The sequence below is a fragment of the Mesocricetus auratus genome, unplaced genomic scaffold (assembly GCF_017639785.1).
Source record: "Mesocricetus auratus isolate SY011 unplaced genomic scaffold, BCM_Maur_2.0 Super-Scaffold_100676, whole genome shotgun sequence".
NCBI classification, from domain to species: domain Eukaryota; kingdom Metazoa; phylum Chordata; class Mammalia; order Rodentia; family Cricetidae; genus Mesocricetus; species Mesocricetus auratus.
In genome coordinates, this window is record NW_024429266.1 from 172,023,274 (window position 1) to 172,029,974 (window position 6,701).

At 40.3% G+C, this 6,701-nt stretch overlaps 1 pseudogene; it reads left to right on the forward strand.

Annotated features, from left to right (window-relative positions):
• Nucleotides 1-210: 210 nt before the first annotated feature.
• On the forward strand, nt 211-1,511 carry LOC101832856 (annotated as a pseudogene).
• Nucleotides 1,512-6,701: the final 5,190 nt, after the last annotated feature.

Below are 6,701 nucleotides of genomic sequence, written 5' to 3' on the forward strand. Positions count from 1 at the left end.
TATACTACTTCCTGTTCCTTCAAGGTGTGAACAAGTCAAGAAGTCAGCTCCCATCAACACAAAGCAAGACACAATGTTTTGCTGCCCTTGACATGGACTATATTTTCTAAAAGTACTGTGGGAACTCGAGAAGGGGGCAATAAAATGGTGCATGGGGCTGAGTGAGGAGGTACAGCCATTCGCCAAGACTTTGATCTGATTTCGGAAGATATGACATGCACACTGTTGCCCTCTGAACAGTTTCCTGGTACCTCTTTTTTGGCTAAAGACAATGTCTCATTTTCTTGGGGTTCCTCAAATGAAGATGAATTGGATGACTCCTTGTTGGAGGTTTTTTATTTTTATTTTTAAATTTAAATTAGAAACAAGGTTACTTCACATGTCAATCCTGGCTCCCTCTCCCTCTCCCTTCCCTCCTCCCACACCCTCGCACCAACCCCTCATTCCTTGTTGGAGTTTTCTGATGGAGAAGAAGATGATTGCCATTTCAGCTTCACAGAGGAAGAGATGGAGATGCTCTTGAAGGATGATGATGTTGGGCATGATGAGTATGGAGAGAGAAACTGTCAAATTCTATCTGGTACTCTTCACAAATATTCTTTGTACAGCTTCGCACCAGCAGCTGAGACTCCTGGCTTCTTCAAACTACCTCAGCTAAGTAAATCAGTTGGTCATGGATCAACTCTAGTAAATCATGAAACAGACACTTTGTACTTGAAAAGAATCTTATAAAAGTAACTGTTATTGGCACCATTTAATCCAACAGTTTGTGATCCTGTGCTTGATAAGGACAAGATTGATTCCTCCAAAGATACACGAAACCCTGCTTCCCTTGGGGAATGGAATAGAGAAGCTGATCTTCATCCTAATGAGAGTAAACATTGCACTGAATCTGAAGGGTCAGTACAAATAACTCTGCTTGGGATGGGCTCCTGCTTTCTTCGTCTTTAAATAATAACATTGAACAAACTGCCTCTGATAAAAATATACATGAAACCCCTGTGTTCTCTCAGATCTCTAACTATTCAAAAGTACCTAACAGGGGATCCTCCTGAAAAAATAGTGGTTCACATAAATCAAGTTGTGAAGTGAGAATTCCAGTTGTGTTCAGTTATTTCATCAAACAAGTATTCTGGTAAGGTGAAAGGTGAGAGAGGACTAGGCAAAGTCATTCCTGTTCTACAAACCAAAACCGGGTTGTTCTCACAATCAGATGTAGAAAAACAGAAGGATGTTCATCTCAGTAAGGTTATGACTCATATAGAAGACCCAGGGGACTCTAACCAAGGTGCCTTGGGAGAACTAGATGCCGTGATGGATCAAGTTCATATATAGAACCCAGACTGGCAGCATGCTTCAGATCTTACTACATGAAATTATGCCCGGTTCTGACAGAGACCTCTACAAAATACAGTCTGAGTTAGTGGGTTGACGGAAGCAGGTAGAGCCACAATCATTTCCAGCATCTCCCAGACTTCTACAGTCAATATGTTTTGTCTCATCTGCAGTGACAATCCCTATCCAGGGTCCGGTCATAGCAGCATCTTGTTTTCCTCTACTATTTTCGTTTGTATATTTTGTGTTTTATTTTTCACAAGATTTTTATTTAAAGAATTTGTCACCTTTTGGAAATGCCCATTATTGTCTGTCTATACATGTCTATACAGCAATATTAAGTAGTATTTTCCCTCCCTCCCTCCCTCCCTCCCTCCCTCCCTCCCTCCCTCCCTCCCTCCCTCCCTCCCTCCCTCCCTCCCTTCCTTCCTTCTTTCCTCTCTCCCTTCTCTCCTCATCCCTCCCTCCCTCCCTTACTTCCTTTTTTCTTTTTAATTTAAAATGAAGGTAGCTCCCCTTTGAAGGCCTGCTGTAAGTCAGCACTTCCTGTCTTATGTAAATACCAGCTCAAAGTACAGGTGGTAATCTACTTGTAGTACCCCAAGGAAATCATCTTCCATCTACTGTAAGGAAGGGATTGTTCTGCAGGCTACAATCCAGTGTTACTGTTGATGACTCGTTCATGGATAGAAGTCACTTTTAACAACTCTTCTTTTTAAATTTAAATCTCTTGAGTACTTGTCAGTATTTTAAGGTTGGCAATTTGGGAAATTTAAAATAAGATGGAGTAGGAGAAAAGTCCTGTTGAAAGGATAGGTTAAAAATGTAAATCCTCTCCTTTCTGTGCCTACTAGCTACCTTTTCTAAAACTGTTTTCATTCTCTGTTAACTATATCTTGCTCACAGTGTTTGTAAACTTCAAACATCTTAGCTGATAGAAGAGAGCTGACTAACCCTTGTTGAATATTCCATGGTTTTGTGACTGGTTGGTTTCTCTGTCCCTTCAAGTATTTCCCCATTCCCAGTGACCATAAACTCCTGGAGTTTTTGCAGGAGATGTTCTTATGTCCTGTTAGATATAGACACACCTTTCAGAATGCCATCTGCTTACTGAAGAACTTCCAACAGAATCTTGCCTTGGTGATGGGTCACTGCCATTGAGATGTCTGGGAATCTTCAGTTTCATGTGTAAAACACTGAAATTATGTGTTGGTGTTATTCTAGGAGTCTCCTTCCTGTTGAAGCCTTTCGAGAGGCACTGTTTTCTTCTCTAGTTGACTACAGGTACCTTTACACCCTGTATGTGAACTTTTGGTTCAACTCCATCATTTCTCATTAGTGCTCAAGAACATCTAGGGAAATTAGGATTGAGCCTGTACATCACAAATTACCTGCTCCCAAGTAGGGCTTGGTGTTCTAACCAAAGCTCATAGGGTTTGTGTGTCTGTCTTAATGGATGTCTTACGGGCAGCCCTAGACATCATTAGGAGTTCATACTGCTATCATTCATTCTGTGAATGTTATTCATAGTTGTGTAGCCTCTGTCTGGTTTTCTTTCATATGTCCTATTATTTATGTGGATAACCCATCCTAAAAACTCAATAACCCATCCTTCTCCACTGTAGAAAAATGGTTCTTTTTTTTTTTTTTTTTTTTTGGAGAGGAAGGGTTTCAAGATAGTGTTTCTCTGTGTAGTCCTGGCTGTCCTAGAACTTGCTTCATAGACCAGGCTGGCCCCACTCAGAGATCTGCCTGCCTCTGCCTCTCAAGTGCTGGGATTAAAGGCATTCCTCACTACCATTTGGCTAAAAAAGTGACTTTGATTTAGGAAAATCTTGATTTTTCCCCCCTAAGCCTAAAGTGGGTTTGAATAAATATTCCTAAATGTTTATTGATTTATCTAGTCAAGGGTTTTCTTTCTTTCCTCCCTCCCTCCCTCTTTACCTTCCCCTCTCTCTTTTTAAGACATGGCTTCCTGTATAGCCTAGGTTAGGCTTCAATGCATTATTTACCCCAAGATGGTTTTGAACTTCTAATCTTCCTGCCCCATCTCTCAAGTGTGTATTACAGGTGTGTATCACTATGCCCAGCAAGAATCCCCCCCCCTCCAAGACAGGTTTCTCTGTGTAGTCCTAGCTGTCCTAGTACTCACTCTGTAAACCAGGCTGACCTCTAACTCAGAGATCCACCTGCTTCTGCCTCGAGTACTGGGATCAAAATTGTGTACCACTGTTGGGGTACCCTGAATTGACGAAGCTGTATTCGTCACCCCAAGAATCAAGAGTCCACGCGCCAATTGATGCAACACGCAAGAGGCTTTAATTAGGCATCTGCAGATGGGCCTCTCGGTCAGCTTTTAGACTGATTGGCCCCAAGGTTCAATTACAATCAGCCTTTAAAGACAAAACCCACAAGCTTTTGGGAGGGGTCCCTATCTCGTGACGGGGGAAGGGGGTACGTGACTCCTGTCCCGGGGAAGTAGATGTCCTTCACATCAAACCTTGGCATGAGTTAATTTATCTTTCCCTAAGTAAATAGTGTTATCTCCTTGTTTCCCACTAGTCTTATTTGCCCTGGTCAGTTCTTCACAGGTGGCAGCCCATAATTGGCTTTTTGTGGATTTACAGCCCTTCTGCAATTAAGGTCTCTAACCCATACATTCCATTCTGTGGTATGGCTGGTTCCTGGGATGGGGTCCTTTGTTCACTTCCCAAGTTCTCTAGTGGGGTGCCCTCCCTGTTTAAGCTTATATTTTATTTCTATAAATTCGGGGTCTTATACCACCAATGCCCAGCTTTTGACTTTTTTTTCCAGCAAGATTTTCTATTCCTTTGGCTTAGATCCTGTGATTAGACCGTCCAAGGCAGTGAATCATCTAGTCTCTTCTCTCAGTTGGCATAATTATCATTTACTTCACTGGTCACTTGTCCAAGATGCTGTAAGTTAGCCTGATGGGATGAGATATGCCAAATAATCTACCTTGGGACCCAAACAAAGTTAAAATTTAGTCTAGCAGGAGCAGTTAGCATACTGGCTGAGTAGTTCCAGTTCCCCAAAGATAACACAGGGAGTGAAGGACATCATTTGCTTAGGCAAAAATTGGAGATGCTGGTACTAGGGGGGGTTGAAGACTGAATGTTTAAAGAGAATATTGCCTTTGCCAAATCAGATGAGTGACAGGTTAACTAGAAAATCTGACAATCACATTTTCTCTAGCTCAGATAATTCTGTTTTTCCAAAGCGTTAGCAGCCTAATTAAATCTGTTGAACTGGGGGAGGAGAGCCCTGTTCTCTGGTGGTTAACATGGTATTCTTTAAGGAGAAAAACAAAGCCAAAGAAAACTCATTTATCTGGCATGCTAGCCATAAAGATGGTAATGGGCAGAATCCAGAGTTTTAATCTCTTCAGAGCTGCATATCTCTTAGCTTATATTTGGTACTGGCTTCTAAGTCTTGTATTGCAGATTAAATTCTTGTTGTATTTTTAAATTTGAGTGAGGGTTATGTGCATTTAACTGTACTTAGAGTTTACTGTCCATGATGACGTTTTTACCACAGGGGCCTTGACAAAGAAAAGTAAAAATTTACCGTGTAAATAGTTTATTTGTAAGTAAGGAGCCTGAGATAACCAATAGTTTTACATCTAGTGGGCTCTGATTTACTTGCATTGCTGTCAGGATCAATTATGAAAGTTGAGTTTGGTGCCTCTTTTTTTTTTTAAATCATGTTTTCCCTCTTGTAGCAGTTGTGTTTAGTGTCATTAAAAAGAAACAAAAGTGCTTGTCAGTGAAAAAAAAAGTATTTCTGTCAAGCATCTAATCTCATTGATAACAAAAATAACTAACACATATAGTACTGAAGAATTATGTGTGAAGGTATAGCCTGGTGCCACTGGGCGACTACAGGACAGGTTAATTGGGTCAAAAACCAGCCCCTTCTCATAAATGACACAGAGGAGCTACAGCAGAGTGACTTTATAATGCGGTTGAAAGAGCTACAGAAAGCAGGTTATCCCTGGGATGGAAAACTTGAGGGAACAGAACACCAAGGCTAACAGTTAAATCAGAATACCTCATCAAGAACCCGAGGACTATACATGCCTAGGAAAACACAGACACAGGAGAACACCCATTTATAGAGACAGAAAACCTCTCACTAATGGCCTGTGTTCATCTGTGTTCCCAGAACTCAGTAAATATAGTGTGTTAAGAGAAGCTTTTTCTTTGAGAGAAGCCTTTCCGCCCGCCTGGTTCCAGATCCACATCAGTCCCAAATAAACACACAGGAGGCTATATTAATTATGAAGCTGTTGGCCTTGCTTGTTTCTTACTAGCTAGCTCTGACTTAAGTAATTACCCCATAATTGTTAATCTAAGTATGTTTCTTAACGGAGAATAGTTCCAGGCTTCCTACCCCCATGGCGTTACATGTTGACTCTCTGTGTTTCTCCTTCCCAGAATCCTCCTGGACTCCTAGCCCCACCTATTTAGATTCCTATTGGCCAGCAGTAATTTATTGACATATACACAGGACTTCCCCAACAATAGTGCATTGGACTTTCAGCAGAAAATTACAAAGCATGAAAAAGGCAAAAGAGAAACACACTCTTACGAGACAAAGACAATACTAATATCATACTAGATGTAACTCTCATGTGGATTTCAGAACATAGGGTTTATTTTTTATCATTATGAATAATATATGGCATGTTATGAATGCTTTTTCTGCATATACAAATGAGACCATGCCTTTTTTATCCCATATTCTAACAATGTGACGTATTACCTCAACTGTTCTTCAAAAGACAAATTAACATCTGATTTGTGAGAGTTTTTTCATGCTAACTAATCTCTTTTTATATCGATAGACTTGATTTGCTTGTTTAATAAAGTATTCTTGTTGTATCTATGTTCCCTTGGAATATGAATCAATAGTTTTGACTTGTCATTTGACATTCTGGGGAATGATCCCTGGGTCTTGCACATGCTAGGCAAGTACTCTGCCACTAAGCTAAAACTCAACACTTTCTCTCTTGTAAGATGGTTGGATATTTCCAATATTGTCATAAAAATGAGTTGAGTGGTATCCTCCTATTTTGTTTATTTCTAAATCATCTGAGAGTGAATGGTATTATTTCTTTCAAAATGTTTGATAGGACCCACCAGAGAAAAACATTTGGACCTAGATTTTTTTCCATGAGAAGATTCCATGTAAATATAAATAGACTTTCTATCCACTCACCCCAAGACTTATTTGTTCATATGTCTCTTTGTACAAATTTGCCTATTTTGTCTAAACCACTTCGTCACTGTTCTGCTTTTATAACATTTCTTTGTTAGAAGTAATGTCTATCTGGGCGGTGGTGG